This window comes from Papilio xuthus, unplaced genomic scaffold (genome assembly GCF_000836235.2).
Source record: "Papilio xuthus unplaced genomic scaffold, Pxut_1.1 DF827777.1, whole genome shotgun sequence".
NCBI lineage: Eukaryota > Metazoa > Arthropoda > Insecta > Lepidoptera > Papilionidae > Papilio > Papilio xuthus.
Window position 1 is genome coordinate 1,798,959 of NW_013530872.1, and position 18,449 is coordinate 1,817,407.

General features: G+C 35.1%; 1 protein-coding gene across 2 annotated transcripts in view; it reads left to right on the forward strand.

The window, feature by feature from the left end:
* The first annotated feature begins 3,443 nt into the window (after positions 1–3,443).
* The window catches only part of LOC106115763 (uncharacterized), a 50,136-nt gene continuing 35,130 nt past the window's right edge, over positions 3,444–18,449 (forward strand). The window contains exons 1-2 of one of the 2 annotated variants that reach the window (XM_013309273.1): positions 3,444–3,670; positions 11,480–11,519. The gene's annotated coding sequence lies outside the window, so the exon portion shown is untranslated. Of the gene's footprint in view, positions 3,671–4,997; positions 5,269–11,479; positions 11,520–18,449 lie in introns of those variants that run through there. The other variant, XM_013309275.1, reaches the window with a different exon arrangement.

The following is an 18,449-nucleotide window of genomic DNA, read 5'->3' on the forward strand; positions in this document are numbered from 1 at the left end:
TATCTAAGGAAACTGTAAATATAAATTGAGCTCGTTCTGATCGTGGTTAGTTACAACATACACGGAAGTGACCTTGTGTTGTGTAGCGATGCGGGTCTAGCATGACGCTACGTCACCGCAAACTATTCAAGCGGTCCCATTGAAAATTATCTATTCCTGTCTAGTACGGTGTAAATATACGAACATTCATTTTAAAATTGGAACGCATACTGCCGAAAAGACTAAGGAAAACTGCGAGGACGCAGTATAGTATGCGTGGTGCCAAAAATTTTTATCTACACATGCTATAGCATCAATACGATACGATAACCTTTTTTGTTAGTGGTTAGTTCCCGCATGCGTTGGGAGATAATCCTTACTGTTAGTTACCGCGCATGGTACTCTTTTACTAAGTCCCTGCACGACGCGTGCGCATAAACCACATCATTTTTATTGGTCGTTAGCCCGTATACGGGGACTCCCCACACGGTATACAACAACCCTACTAATCAAACTGCGCCCTTAGTTTTCTAATCAAAAATTTTCTTTAGAGCTACTTATTTTTTGCATATACTCATCCTCTTTTCTATTCAGACCTGATTCATTGTTACGTATAGTAAAATAACGTTAAGTTCAATGTCAAGTTATTGTGCACGTCAGGTTAACTTTGCCGTGTGCTCTGTCATGTCTTGCGGTGTCTGTATACAGTGTCTGCGGTATTTGTATTCTGTGGGATACGAACAACAAAAAGGTTTTATATGATTAAAAAAACATACTAAGCAGCTTATGTGTTCTTCCAAAATATGTTCTATACCAAATTTCAACGAGATCCGTTCAGCCGTTCTATACATTCGCATTTATAACATTAATAAGAATACAAATATCATATCAATACGGAGGAGACTACCATTTTGACATAACATTTTGCGTCATGTAACGTGCCATTTTGACGTCTTCGTCTAACCTATAAAACGACAAAAAACAAAAAATATGGGAATATCATTTCAATTGTTGATTCAACGTTTACAATTATATTTTTTCTAATAAGAAGAATCATAGTGCAAACATTCAATATACCGAGCGTTGTCATCGAAACGCGATGCAAAGAGAATTACATGGCGGAGCTAAACAAAAACAAGAGTTCCCACGTGCGTAGAACAATGGTCGCGGAAAGTTGTGCGAACTGCGAACGCGACACTAGCGCCAAAGAAAGCCGAATTAACTATGCGTTTTACAAGTCACGCCTTTGAAATAACGAATTATTTTTCGTTTGATATAAAAATCGTAATTAACGGGTGATATTAAAGTGCAAGTGAGTTTTTTTATCGGCAGGTGTCCTCAATTTAATGTGTTGTAACATGATAAATTATGATTTCTTATGTTTTATATAATTTTAGAATTATCATTCAATTTACGATAAATCATTTCAGTAAAAACAATAGACCTAATATTTTGTATTTCGCTAAGTTTTCGGTCGTATAGTTTGATAGACGTTTGGCGCTAGAAAAGTGAAGCTACGAAAAGAAGGCATAAATCGGCTGATTGTCTTCTTCAGCAGATTGCCTCGTCTCAACCAAGCCGAAATGTGTTATTAAAAATGTAAAAAAGTCAGAATTATTACTTGCTTTTAAAACACCCAAAAAAAAGTTACTTGCTGTTCATAAAGTCATAGATAGCAAATCAAAAAAACTGGAAAACTTGCTAAATGAAATAAGAGACTGGTACAAAAAAAATGAATTCATTAAAAATACAGTTGCTTTGTTGAAAACAATTACAGCAGTTGCGACGAAAATTGAACAATGGATAATCTTGTAATAAAATAAGTCTTACCTCTATAATGGTTATTATTGTTTCACAAATATCTACCAGGTTGGTTTAAGTTTCGTTTATTATAAAATGTCTAAAGAGTCAATAAAATAACTCTTATTAGAATATAGAAAACTCGTCCGTATTAGCAGTGTAAAGTATAAAAAACTCTTAAATTGAGAAGTTGTCCTTTTTCAAAACTATGTACTTCTGTTAACAGCAGGTATTACGTCACTAGCTACTTACCACGAAACGTCAATTTTAGTAAAGCGAGACGCTTGTGACTCTGGATATGTTTATCTCGCTCTATCTTACGGTAAACTAATAGGCGAGACGGTCGCGGATCGCGATCCAACTGTGAACCGCGCAAAAACTTTGCGAGCGGAGAAATTTCCTTCATATTCCAGTTTTTGTTTCATGTAAATCGCTTTATAACGGAATATTCGCACCGCGATAATGTCGAGCGGAACAATGGTCTCTTATTTCTCGAATCTATCGGACTTTATCTTATTATCCGAATATGATTATTGCGAGCTGTCTTTCAATACTCTGCATATACTTATGCCCTGAGTTACAACTCACAAATGGTAATTCATTTTTATTTGAGCGAAATGACGAAGATTCAATTTGTAAAATGACAACACCTACGGTAATAATATGGACCGAAATGTCCGCACACTAAGGAAGTAATCACTACGTTTTACGTCCATAGAATCTTTGTCTTTGATAAATCTTATTGTGTTCTTTTATTGATACCTCCATGATACTCTGCTTATTTATGGGTCTCGCGACCCATTACTACCACTTTCTGTGTTATAGACAAACATAAGTATTTAGTGCATAGAATCTTGCAGTTTTATACGAACGAAGAAAATTTTGTAGTAGGTATACCAATTGGTATGCTGTTGTGGTTACATTATAGATCTTAGACGAGATGGATCATTGTAAATGTGCAATAAAAATAAACAGAGCTAAGTAATACGACGTGTTGAAAACGTGAAACGTGACATTCGCCTAATGCACCGAGTCATGGCCGTAAACCACTCTTGTTGCTAGGCTAGAAATAGTATGGTATGTACATTAAAACAACTCTTGCCAATTAACTAAACATTACAAATTGAACACAAATCGATAACTCAAAAGCATAGTATTAAAGAAATATCAAACATTAACTTTATACCGCGCGAATGAATGAGAAACACTTCAAAGTCTTTAAGTAGTATATAAAAGCAGGTAATTAGCATGCACTCTTTACTGTGTTGTAATATCTAATGACTTCCTTCACGAATGGCAATATCGCTCAGTGAGTGCACCTTATCTGACTTCCCAACTGGCATTGTTCTTGGTCGTGGGCAAGTAAAATCCATCGCATTCGCGTTCGATGCACGCACGTTTGCATTCACGCTCATCTTCTCCCGCGGTACCGAGCCGGGTGCCTGCCATGCCGTGCCGACTAGCGAGCCAGCGACGATGATAGCGGGATTAGCGGTCCTCCCTCGGCTCGCCTCGGCGTCTTTCGACTTTCCTCGCAACCCAACTCTAGATGTAAATATGTGAGCCCTGTGAGAGTGAACGAGACCTCCGCTCGGCCGCCCGCGAGTGCCATCGCTCGCGCCTCGATTCAATTCGCTCTGTTTCATCAGTCTGCTTCAGGCATTACGGTTAGCTGTACGTGTCGTTGTGTACTCGCTCTTATCCGACTTTTATTCGTGTCCTTACGAAAAAGTATCAGACTTTTAAGCCCATAAGTGGATCGAGCGCGTGGCCGCGATCGTTGTGACTGGATATATAGTGTTGTTAGTTGTTACAGTAAGAGTGGTGTGTGGCTCCTCGCGCTGTAGCCACTCCGTCCGGGGTTTGTCGGCGTTGTCCTCCGACACTCGAGGTAAATACCGACTCTTGCGCGTTTCGAGAGCGATCGCATACGTGGAAGAAAACCGGATTGCGGTGTCGTGTCGTGCTTTCATAAAATCTAATAGCTATTAAGACTAGGTGTTATGAAGTTGAAATAGCCCAGAATTGTAAGCCAGCGCTTGAGCGATATTTTTGTACCGTTAGTTAGCTGACGTTGCGTGTTCGGGATCTTCCGTCGTTTAATGTTTATTGCAGCATATAACAAGCAAGTAACATGAATATATACATATGTGCCCGCGTTACTTATTAGAAAACTCGTCCGTGTTAGCATTCCTCAATGCCATACTTATCTAGATAAAGCGTGCATTACGTACGCGGAAGTAGCGTGAAACTTTGTTGTTCCTTAATCATCTGACGTTGTACAATTGGTGGAGTAAGAAAAAACGTCAGATTTATTGTAAGTACCTTTAAAATTTAGCGATACCGTGTTTTAGGGATACGATGAACTCCGAATTACATTTATTTGAACCTAACAGTTATCATTAAAATTCGCTCGAGTGCGTCTTGGTGGGCGTGGCAAGTGTCCAAGTGCCTCAAGGCCCGTGGGACTGGTTTTTAAGTCGTGTACGGTGTGCACACTTGAGAAATTTCGACATTTACCTAACAGAGGATATACATTGTAAACCCTCTTGTAAAATATTGATGAATCAAAGATTGATAATAAGATGCTAGATAGCAGAAATGGAAGATAAAATTCGTTGCACTACCATCCCAATGAAAGGTTTTTAATTAAAATCTATTGGACTAAATAATCTACGAATATCTACCTATGTTGTCATTAGTTACAGCGATTCTGATTATCAAAATTGTTGAATCGCAAGCTAATTAATTTATTTTGAAATCTTTTTTGTTGCAATTAATTGATATGCCAATGTTATTTGTACAACCATAGTTACAGAGATGATAAGTATCTCTCGATAGAAATATCCTAAACGTCAATATTTATTATGTTGGTATGTATGACAAAAAATATATAGACTAGTAACTAAAGTTCAATTTGAATCTGGTCACACAGTGTAAAAGGATACGATCGATTTAATTTTATGCCATTTTACCAAGCTAGAATTTGAATCAACAACATTTACAGCTGGTGCTGGTACTGGTGGTAATTATGTAATATGTATATTTACACGTAGGTATACCTATTAGAATATGGTTTATAGCTTTCACAACATTTCATCTATATTTAGCGATGCGATGCGTGGTGTCGGTGACGGGCTAGCGGGACGCGGCGAGGGCGGGGTGCGGGGTTCACAAGTAGGTCGCCGTGCTAGTGTGTTGCGTTCGCGTTGTAGAGACGTAGAGACGTATCGTACCTGCGCTGGCGACTCTCTTGGCCTGAAAGTTTGGCAAAAGCAGAGATAACGGATAAATAAACATACTTTTTTACGATTTGTGCAAGTATTGAAGTTATAGTAAAGTGTTTCGGCGGATTTTAAATTTGTGTTATCTTCAGATTTTATGTGTGTTTACGTGAGTTTCGTGATAATTATAATTCTTTGGACTTAGTTGGCGCTGGCATTGGGTTCTGAAGTCAGCTGAAGGAAGCTTTCTCTTGCGGGTTGGCTTGTAAATATATTTTTTTATATAATAAATGAAATGATATGATACAATTAATATTTGACATTTGAGCGACACAAACAAAAGGAACATGTCGTGGATTCACTTAACTTCAGAATTTTAAAGTAATTAGCAACAAAATAGTTCGTTAATTATAACAATACCTCGGTAATGTATACTCTGTATGTTAATTATAAAAGAAACCTACGTGACCTAAAGCGCTGACTGTATTGAAGTGTGAATGATATTGTACAAAGCATCGGTGTGCATTTCGTCGATCCCCCACCGACTTTATATTTCGAAGAATCTCAGAATAAAAATCGGGTCAGACACCCAAAATGAATTAATGAGCGGAAGATTTTCTGAATCATTCTTGCATTACGATGTTATATTATTTCTTTGCGATTCTTTTAATTTCGGAACACAAACTTGCGTGGGAATACGATAAAAAGAAAATATTACAATGGTAACAACGTTGTTATTAAGTGATTTTGATTTTTGTAGCAGCACGAGGTTTTTAAGGCCCCTACCTCAATCACAATCATAGATTCGTAGATCCGTCGGTAGAGTGTGTTTTGAATGCATTCAATTTTGTTCTAAATATGTGAAACGAAGAAAGGGTGACAGTAGTGAATGACCGAAATATGGCGTGAAAGATAATTTCCCTCAGTCGGAGCGATGTCGTCAGCTGATAGCCGGGGTCGGTGGCCGCGACTTTGTCTCTACGCACTTATCATCCTGTGCGACGCGAGGTCGAAGGGTTATCGGACTAGTTTTTTAATCCTTTTAGTAATTCGATAAACTAAAATGGACGAATTGATAATTTTTTATCATAAAAAACGCATACATTTAGGTTTATCTACTCAAGCTGTAAGCAAGATGCGTATTATCCTCAATAAATATTTTGACTCGCGAAAAAGAGTGGAATTATAATAATAACAATGATTCCATTCCGCTAACTGAAATTGTATTTTTGTAATCTTCCGTCATGCATTTCTTATTAACAATAACATTATACATAAAGTTAATACGATTTATATTTTCTCAACGTCATTATCGTTGAATAATATTTTTCAATGTTGATCGGATAAATTTTGAATATATAAATCGCAAATGAAATAATAGAAAAGAGTTTTGTTAAAGTGGGCAATTACTGTTTAATCTCCCTTATCTATTTTATTTATTCCAGAAAGTATTTTTCTATATCCGTAAATTGGTACGATCTGACTGAATTAGATTCAAAATAAATCTATCAATTTGTTTGAATAAAAATAGGAAAAGAAAAACTATTCGGAACATAAAAGACATACAAAAATGTAATCGGTGAATGTCGTCGCCATATTTTATCAAGCAGGCAATGACCGCGTAGATTCAGCCACATGCACAAAGTCATACGTCGCGAGCTACTGTCACCTTCAATTTAATTATCTGTTCACGTATTTGGCGAAACAAATCGCTTCGATGTATGTATATTTAACACAATACATTTAAAAAGGCACGTTTTGATTTAATTCACTCAATGTATACATTGAAAAGTACTTATTTTAGAATATTAATGTTATTTGTTTTAAAGTGGACGTTGCTATGTTTGTATCCAAGTGAGCGAAAAATTATCTTACATCGAAACAGCTGTTTAAAAGTTTAATCTCATATTTGTCATTAAATTAGCAAATACACATAAATAAATAACTGTGTTTTTAAAAGAATAGGATATTCTTTATGTAATTGAACTATGTATTTATTATTTAGAAAAAAAGTATGCATTTCGATAATAAGCTTCAATTATAAACTTATTTACTGCAGAAAATCCTCAAAAAGTATGACATTTTATACCTACTTTAATAATTTTGTAATATAACACCTCGTCGCCAAGGTTACATCAAAGGCCAATAACCTGGGAACTTGATTGTGATCAATTAAAAAGCAATTGTGGATATATAGAAGGAAACTTTAGAACGTTGTCGCTTCATCCGCTATTGTCAAGTGACGTCACATCCTTGCCAATTTAACTACATGCTACAAGGTTAGATGTGCTGGTGTTGACGTAGTTTAAAGATTTGCGGGATTTCGTTCATACTTTTTCATGTTTATGGAATGATTCGAATAACGTGTAAAATTCATGCAATAACATAATTTAGGTAGTAAAATAAATAATTAATTAAATATAAAAGAAACTATAAATAATGTGAAATAACTTCTTTTTGTTCGACGAGCTATATTTCCAGTATAGCCTTGAAAATGTTGAATGTAGACTCAGACCGCACAACGATATCGATATTTTAATGTATTAAAACCATAGAGTAACATCGATTAAATGAATATCGATATTTGAGTAGGCTCTGAACGGCTCTACGGTTAACGGCCAAGATTACTATGATTATGTACATTGCTATGAATCTATCTTTATCTAATTTTCTACCTCAAGTACTGACAAAATCTTTCTAGATAAATAATCCTTATTGTTTCTATAGTCGGATGAACAGAAAAACAATTTATAGAAATGTCATACATATTTTGTTCGAAATAAACGGAATTCTTTAAATGGTTGGGGTTTTTGAGAGCGGAAAAGAGACTTTACAGTAGTTATAACAAGTTTCGAAATCTGTATGAAACACTAAGTGTTTGTGGGCCTGGTTTATGTTTTGCTAACTAATGTAATCTTTATTAACATTTAAACTAAATTTAAATTGGTATATTACGTCAACGCGGTAGAGAGTTTTGTTATGTCTACAGATTTCAACTCATAAATTATTAAACGATATTGTATTATTTATTGTTTTCTTTATGGTAATTATACTCTGCACGTGTATGTTCACTTTTGTTTATAACAATTATGTGTCATTTATTTTCGTATTCGTTCAGATAATTAATGTGGGTTTTCACTGGCAAGGCATTTGTTGTCTCTTTCTTATCAAAGAGAATGTGAGAAATGACAATAGGAGTCGATACAAGTGTAATTACAGTGGAAACCTACGAATTTACGTCTTGCATTGTGGAAATATTTATATTGACTACAGTGCCCAGATATGATTCACTTCTAGAAAGGTTGGTTCGGACTTGTGCATCTCAACGGGCCGTCCCATGTGGCGCTCTTTTTTGCTTTGATAAATATTTTTATGTGACTCAGCCTATACCGTAAATAGGATCGTCATACTAATTGTGATTCTCATATGTCCCAGTTCTCATTATGAACTCCGGACTTTCAATGCTACGAATATAAATAAATCTCACTTATCGATTTTCTTCATTGTTGTGCTTTTTTAATTACGATATATATATACTTATTTACTCTATTCTTATCAGGATAAGTACTCCGTAATATTTTATTTCAGTCACAAGTATAGCTTTTAAACTATACTCCTTCTTATGATCAGTCTGTCAGTCTATCGCAATGGACAGAACAGAACAAAGACTTTGTAAAAACTTTGTTAATCTTTGATTATTTAAAAACTGACAATATGATTACAATTACTTCATGAAGATCGCATGCTTAGAGCTTGACTCAGCAAGTAATAAACAGGAAATATAATAATAATCTTTATTTAATTTATTATAAATAGTTGATACCTCTTAGATTAATTCACTATTCAAGATAACGTTAAAGGTTATAAGGAAGTAGATTTAGTTGCTTAAAAACGTAATTATCCTCAAGTTTGTAAAGAGGCGAATTTAAGAACATTTCGTAACGGCTTCCGGATACGTCCAAGAGACCGGCCGACTGACCTCAATTGTTAGCCGCCAATGTCACTAGTACACAATTTGAATTTCGAATACATTTTAACTGGCAACAAATATTGACATTGAATTATATTTCGCCATTTTTACAATTCAGCAAAAAGAGATAAGTAATAAATAATTCCGCCATAATTGTTGGAATTTAGTAGTTAAATTATAGTGCTTGGAAAATCGAACAGCCAAAGAGCAACAAGATAGAGTATGCGCCTGAGGCAGGTTCATGAATTTTTGTATTTTTATTGAGGTCTTTACATTTAAATGTGATTTTACAACGTTAAAATAACAATATAAATAGAGAAATACATGTATATAACAAATCTAAATATTTACTTTATACCTTGTAAAACAAGTACATGCCGAGGAATTCGTATTGCGTAAACTTCGCATCATGCCGGTTCAGTCTGTGCGCATACTAAATAAAGAAACGAAAGTAATACCAAGCCACCAACTAAGTTACATATGTGGTAGTTATGTAGAGGTGTGGATTGCGCATTTAGATACACCGAATAAAACGGTATGCGATCGGCCACCGAGCCATCGTCCACTTTCACCGTCCGCCATCTTGGCAGCGGCCATGTCGTGCGCGCCGTTTTGCCGCGCTTATTGACGAATTGGCGTGCCTATTGTTGCGCCTCGGCATCGGAACGTGTGACGTCACTAGCTAAAGTCCAATCGCTACAAGACAATGTTAAACGATATTAGAAGCAAATAATTTGGTTAAATATAAACATCTATGGACGACAGAAAACAATTCATTATGTCTACAATATGCATGACTTGAGAATGTATTTAGTACTGACTATACATTAATTTAAACCCTTAGCGTTTCCACTGGCCGTAAGCCTGTACAGTATTTAAAAAGAATGACATGACATTTGCAAGTTTAGATTTTTCATACGTTTATCTTTTTATATAAATACAAACAGTGCATAATAAAGAAAAGGAAGCGAGTCGTACTCCAGTAAGCCTCTTCAATTAGCCGGCAGTCGTCTCGTTTACGTTCCTGCAAGGAAACTCCCGCAGAACATCGAAACTATCATCTTATTTTTCATAGCGCAATATTTATTTAAAACACATTATAATTATGTATCTTTATATAACTTTATATTGGTTTATTATATAACTTTTCAATTGTGCAATTATCCAATAATATTGAAATGACTATTTTTATAAAAAAACAATAAGAAAGTTTTCCATGACAAAAATAAAACGTTGACGTAATGCGTACTTAGAGATCTATTGAACAGTTATTGACTTGAAGAATTATTAAAAGCTTTCTCGGTATTAAAACAATTGGGGAACACTGGCAAAGTTTTTGTTACACAACGGAATTATTATCGGGTTAACTATAGGTAAACATTTTCCTTAAGAAATAAGTATACTTTTAAAGTTCTAAAAATAGTTGTGTGGATTTTTACGGCTTTCTGATTATTAAGATTATTTAAGTAAGTAGGTAGTAAGTTTCATTCACGTTATGTTGGTAATATTTAATGCTAATCTACATATCTCAATTAGCCTAAAGAAACGTATGTTTAATTTTTTGCTCTGTGGCATTGAAACAGAGTATAAAATAATATTATTTAGACGCGATGGAAAAAGGGTTAACTGTCATCATTACCTCCATTCAGTGCGCTTCGACTCCGCGCTGGTATTCATAAACTCTATACAAATGGGTTACGTTAATATTTCAACACTTTCATTACCGCGTGACGTCACTAGCCTACTATTTTCATTCGAGTGCACTTTGCACAGGTGCAGTCTGCTGTCTCCGGACATATTGATTAACATTGTCTAACCGACAAACACATTTTTTCGCGTTATTACAGCAAGTAGGTAATGCGTCTATATTTAGTGATATAGAATTGTGTTGAAATTTACAATCTATACAAAAATTAATCTATGACTGTTCTATTGTTTATGATAAAAGATTGTTTATGGTCTAGGATAAAAACGCCCAACACCCTGAAATTTTTATCATTATCACTTCTGCTTTTGCTCTGAGCTGTGCTAAGGATCGGACATATACCTCCATAGTGTTTATTATAAAAAGGATATTATATAAAAGTTTATTTAAATCCTTAACCGTTGTTTTTACTTTTTACCATAACTTCCTATAGATTGTTTGGACAAACATGACAAATTATTATAATTTTTAATTATACAGCTAGACAGATGCCCGATACTGCCTCTTAAAGTAACCTAAAAGTCTGCGACGATAAACAATACATGTTTTTATTTAAAATAAAACAATTTTGTGGTTCAATTATTTGTAGAATATTCCGCGATCAAGTCCAGTACATGAATACTAGTGGATCAATCAATAATCAAGACTAGAAATTAAGACAAGTTTAGCCACGCATGGCTGAAACCAATAATGAAAAGTTATGTGTGATTATTTGAGTGTTTTGAACTTTGTATGAAATAAGTAGTCGTCAACAAACACGTGGATTCAATTAAATTATACAATTATTATTTTTTGTTTCAGACAGTCAGCGGAAAGAGGTCACATTAAAAACATCGTACAAGTAAGTATCGATTACTTTTAATCAATTAGTGTAACTTGAGGACATCGGCCGACCTTCAAATTGTCTGAATATTCATCGCAATGTAATGAATACGCTCGCTTCAATTTTCTTGCTTTATTTGAATTTAAACAATATCAGTTGGAACGAGTTTCGCAACACAATGACATTTCTGTCGTCAAGTTTTTGAAACTAGCCTATTTATACTGACTTCAGGTCAATCCACACATTCGATTTATACTCGACCAGATTAAGTTTTTAACCGTTTAGGCTACAGAACATAAAACACATTTGAGTATTTTCGGTGGTAAAATTGGTAATTTTTTTCGTTCATTTTAAGTAGTAAAGATAAGAACGACATTTAGGTGTTTATTACAACGAATGAGCAATGTAAATATGTTTAACCATGATCTATTAAATAAGGAGGTCATGAGTTCGAAATATCAACGTTCCGCCTATCAGTCTCGTATACTTATTTTTAAATAGTTTATGTACTACATATTATTACTTTATTATTAAACAGTATTCAGAATTAAATTAAGAAACTCAATAAAATGTTGTACCTACATTATTTTATGTCCGTAAATGTATTAAACTTTATTTAAAAAGGTTGATGACACCTGTATTAAACCAATTGTCCTTAGTTTTTGAATCCAATAGGCTTACTTAAATATGTATAGATAATAAAAAGAACCTTATCGGTATATCGCAAAAGTTACGATTATCGCTTCCAATTCAAACTTGCCCTCAAATACGTTCCTAAAAGAAGTAAAGAAAAAAAAATGTAAACCGACGAATGATTCTCCGGAAATGTGTCTACAATAAAGTTATGACCTCGCTTTCAGGGAGGATTAAAAAAAACTGTTACAAAAGACTCAAATGCACGTGTCAGTGGGATCGACCCTTTTAACCAGGGGTTTCTAACCTGCGGCCCGTATTCATATTTTTTGTGAGACACCTTACCTTACCTTTACCTTTCCTACATAACCGATACGTAGATTTACGTATAATTACGATACGTAGATAAGATGGTAAATAAAAGTGGGTATTAGTGTTACATTAAATAAATATATAGACAAATTTATCAGTGACGTGTTGAGTCGTTCGTCTACGCTCTACGCCTACGTGTTAGAAGCCAGTGACACTTGCACTCACCTTGGTTTATTTTTTGCGTTGGCCGAACCACCTCTGTCGCCCGCTTGTGATATTGATTCGAGGAAATATCTATGTATACAAAAACATTATGATAAACTTAACTTTTAACTTGATACTGGCTCGTTTTTATACTTGTTAGGCATTATGAAGTTGCTTTCAGAGATCGTATCAGAAATAATGTATAGCACTGCAGTGCAGGTTTCGAGGAATGAGCACTTCACAAATTTCTTTTACTTCCTAGAAAGTAGCTTTTTATTTACTTAACATCAACCTTCTGACATGTCAAATTGTGTACAATACAACGAAATAATTCATCAACAATCATATTTCATAAACATTCACGAAATTCTTCAGAAAGCAAATAGACGATTCAACACAATGAATCACCAAGCGAAGCAACATTGTACAAAGCAGGTAAGCGGGGACATAAAATGGATTTTATAAAAACACGCCCCACCGATATGACGTCGCCATTAAATAATGAACTTGACCCAGTGGGTCGACTCCGCAGCGACACGACACTCTGCAGACGACCGAAATGTTCACTTGTCTCGCCCGACCTCCTTAACCCCCCCAGTTCTGCGAGACCGTTAACAAAACTTTTGTCATGAATTTACAATATTTACTTCGTGACGTTGCCGTCTAGAAATTTCGCACGCTAATCAATTCTATATAGGGTTTTCACCCCTCTAGTCTTTTCCCATTACCACCCACTCTAAAAGCCGTTTAATCGACTTTACAGGCGGTCGGTTAGCAAAAACGTCTCCGCTACACCGAATTCGATTCGCGGTGCAATACAATGAAGTTACGGTTCGCGCGAGCGGCGGCGGAGGGCGCGCGGCTGGCGCGGGGGCGCAGGTCGATGACGTCCCTCCGTCTGGGCCCCTCCGCCGCCCTCCACCGCCCTCCGCGGGACCGGTTGCCGGGCGAGTCATGTAGCTCACCGCCACCTCCATCTAGTTTACACCGAGGTACTGCACTCGGTTACTTGTCCATCGAACCTTCTCGTTACCTTATATTCTGCGCCTACATAAACTTTTGCATGTCGCTATAAGGACCACCCGCAGTCGTCGCCACCGTTAAATCGGAACAGAAATTGGGCCACGTATCTTACTTTACGTCGTTTCAACAAACGAGTCTACCTTATTAAACGCTCGAGGGACGAACAATTTAATCGATTCTCGTTTTAATTGCCCTAAACTCGAATCGATCGATAAACGATGTTAATTAACGAGTCTCGCGGTACATGTTTTGATGGCATCGAGAGATTCAAGCGGTTGTCAAAAAGCGCGTCGTCGTTCGCGTGGCGCAACGGCCGCTTTCGCAAAACGTTTCGTAACACAGCCGAGCCGAAAATAGTCGAAAGTTTCTTCATGATTTTTTTGTCCTCGTGTCCGCCAGTTATCTCGCACAAATGCTTTTTTCACGCTGTTTGTAATCAATTCGAACGAGCCGAGATGGTCACTTTGTAAATAAATCTACTCCACAAAGGAATTCCCTTTTCATCCCCGCTTTGATACAAATAACCAAAATTTTTGCTTTTTGTTTCCGTGTAAACTTCAATATTTATCAACATGTTTAATAAAAACTGAGGAATGAAGAAAAAGCACAGGAAATTAAAATATTAATATTTAATTTCAAGTACACACAATGTTTAGTAAAATTATTTGTTTACATTTTCCGCCGTCTACATGAAGACAACTCTTTATATTCATAACACGGCATTGTATTGAAATATTAAAGACAACTCTTCAGTCCCCGACTTGCATTACATAGAGTGCACTCAGGAGGAATGCACTTTACTTTCTCCCCTATCGCATAGGAAATAGCCGTTGCATCGTTTACTCGTACACTCAGTTGCAGCATGTAGACAAACTAAATTTTTAATCTGTTCCTCATTTAATATTAATTAAATAATATTTAATAATAAGCCGATGTATATGTAACTTCAACTTTGCATGACAACGACAGATCATAACAAACACAGCTTTTGATTTTTATTCGAACAAATGATTTCATTTGTTAAAGTAAAAATCTCTTCTTTACGATACATACAAATACTCAAGGAAAAATGCGATAAAAACCACAAACTGTCTTTAGTGGGAAACAAAAGGAAGTGTGTAAGTATTGTTGAATGTCCTTAAAATAAGGAAGTTAACGTAAATAGAATAATTAGTACGTAATAGGCTAGTAAATTAACTTATTTGAAGAAAAAACTGAGGAGATATTGCTGGCAAGGTCGGTGCGCAGCCTTGGCTTACGTAAGCGAGTCTGTATGTTTGTTCGATGCAATATCTGTTTAAGACTGAGGTTTATTAACACTTACGCATCAGTTCACTTGTTAGTATTATAATTTCACACGAGGGCAGAAAAGTGAGCTAGAGCAGTGGACAGTTCAGTTTGAGAGTACGCTTACTATTAAAACAGAAGCGATGTGTTCGTAACAGGTGCAATAATGTTACTCAGTCTTACTTTTCTGATCTCGTGTGAAACATGCATATTTCATGTTGTCTTTTGCGAAAACCAATGCAGTCTCTTGCAACATCTACTTTACAACTTGGATCCAATACGAATTTCAAATAGAGACCTTAATTATTTTGTCTTTAAGTGTAAAGTGTTTTAACATTGCAACTCACTTTTACAATATTGTAATGGTGTCTGGATTATTTATACAATTATAAATGAAATTTAATGCATTCTTTTAAATGTTACCAAAAACCCAGCAAAAGAGAATCATAATTAAACAAAACGATGTCATTGTACGATGTAAAAACGTGTCTCCAACGTCCGAGACAATGTTAAAACGTCCAAACATTCACTTTAAACTTGTACTGGAAATGTCCATAACTTGTTGTTTTTGTATTAACATCGTACTTTCAATTCAATTGGCGGGAAAAAATTCAGTGGAATAATTCACTACATTGTAAATAAATATTTTTTTAAAATTATAAATGGTTGATTACTGTCGGGACATATCAATAAAACTTGTTAATTAATTATACTTTTCTTGTGTAATTTTTTATATTTGTTAAGTAGCATAAAAGAATTTGTAAATCGCTTAGTGCCATTTCTATTTATTGCGGAACAATTAAACAAATGTTTTTTTTTTGAATAATACGTATCTATACTGATTTTATGCATATAAAGGAACACAAACTTAAATAACTTTACGAGGAAGTGTAATAAAAGCAGTCATGTCCCAGTCATCACTCCCGGAAAGATACATTGAGAGCTCCCTCTAACGGCCGTAAACGGTATCTTGTGTATTTCCGATCGCTGCCTCACTTAACCACGTTGCCTTGTCAATTTGCCTCCAACAAGCCATAGCGGATGGTGATATATTAATTGCTGTTGGAAGTAACAGCTGAGCCTTTTAAAAGTAATTTTTAACTGGAAAAAATGGACAAACAGACGTGGAATGTGCAAACATATGAGACGTGGAAGCCTATGCTCAAATAAAGCTGAAAATCTATTTAATTCACTTTAAAAACAAAGGCCACTAATAATGGCAAAAAAACAAAAACCACTTCATTAAAACAAGAAAATAAATCAAAAGAGGTCGTAACGTTCGCAAGGATATTGTGTGCGCAAATAGTTCCCCGTAGCGCCTCAAGTCGGCGCGGCGCATACACGGATGTGATCGAAGGGGTCAACGGTTCTCCTTGGTGGGGTGTTCACCTCGCCGACCTCTTGTTCGACAGTCCGTAGTCGACTTCGACACGACCACGTCACCAAAATAAAACCACTATGGATATCTGTCCTACAACGTCGCTGCTGACCACATTGATACAACTGATCACAAGAGTCTTATGACAATTGAAAAAAATCACGTGTGTCATAACACATTTCTCAAGTGCTATTTAAAAACCTTTAAATGTTAACTTATATATGACTATAAAGTTCTTACTAACTTCCATAATCTATTTGTTAATCAAATGTTCGGACATCACTACTTCAGTGGTCAATAAACGATATAACTATTGAAAAACAAATTAACCACGTTTTAAAGAATACTTTATCATTTCGATCTATCATAAATCGTATACTCCGCGACCTTTCAAAACACTATTGTTCATTAAAACATCATTTCAGTGTATGTGTGCGTGTGTGTGGAATTGATGACCTAATCATTGTAAATGAGCCATTCATCTCACACCGTACAATACACTTGAATGCCGATAGTACTCTTTAATTTCCTTTACACTTAGAATTAGACTTAAACTATATATCCGACATCTACAAAGATATGTAAGCTTTATTTATCAGTATAAGTATCAAAGTTTAAATCAATCGTAAGCTAAATTTATTTATAACGCGATCCTCGTTGTTACGTAAGTAGGTCATCAAATGCGCTCGAGCTTTAAATTATGCATTTTAGTCTTTCAGTTGAAGTTAATTTTGTATAGACGCTTGATTTAACTTTTTATAGTCCAATACCTATAAAAGTCTAGATTCTTTTTAAATGTAAAGTTTATTGTATTTAATATAACTCAAGAAATACCATATCCTATGAAAATATGATTTAACAATATGGCTGCTATGTGTGGAATTTCGAATGAGATATCTTATTAATAGTATAAATGCGAATGTTTAGATGAATAGATTGATGTTTGTTTGAAGTTCGATGAAATTTGGTATACATATAGAACATAATATGAAAGAACAATTACGTTTTTTTTAATTCCGCGCGGACGGAGTCACAGCCGACAGCTAGTACAATTATAACAAAACAATAGTATACTCGTAATACTTATAGCGTATCGTGAGCCAAGGAGTTTCGTTCATATGTTTAAACAGGTAAATTGGTAGTGTGATCGCAAACCGTTGCGATGATTTTACTTAGATCGTTGACACTAACCCTGGGTTTACACCTGTACAAAAATAATTTGTCGTCCCACTTATTTCCTAATCAAAAGTCAGATATGACAATTTTATTTTGTAGGTGGAAACCTACAAGATACAAAGAAACATTTTAGGATAACATGAATGACTCGTAAAAGATGTGACAGTAAATAATAGTCTAGATCGGTGGTTCCCAAACTTATTTTGTTTACTGCCCACTTTGAGAATAAATATATTTTTAGCGTCCCCATATTTTCACATATTTAAAAAACCACTATAACTTCAAATTAAATTAGTTAATTATTGTGACCTATATAAGTATGTTAACGGAGAATTCTAAACGAAACTTTTACTATAACCCGCAACTTGAGACCTGCAGCGCCCACAAGGGGGCGTTATCGCCCACTTTGGGAAAGACTCGTCTAGATCAAGAGGGGCTAGTACAATTTTTTTATTCCAAAGGGAACAATTATCAACATGCGGTTTTTGAGTTAACTATGTGGATCCATAGGTATTGTAAGCATCTTAATATTTTGTGGTAGTTTATAGTTAGTCAGAATAAAGGATGATAGTCTTGTGACCCCATTATTTATCTTAAAATACATACAATTGCATTACATAGTACTAAAAACAAAAGTATTCGTTCACTTCACTAATGAAATGTAAAGACTTGGCTCAATAATTGATTAAATAAAAGACAGGTCATAGAAGTTAACAAGGGAAAGGAAAATAAAGTTGAATAGTCTGCTTAATTTCATAATTGTTTTATTTCAACATTGGGGATGGTCAGTGTGTTACGCGATAAAAAGTAATTACTTTTATCGTTCATACAAGATATCGCTGTTTAACAAAACAAATTTTAAATAAAACTTAATATAACAGTCATTCAACCCAAAATAAAAGCAAGCAAAATACGAAGAAATGTAAAATTGCAGA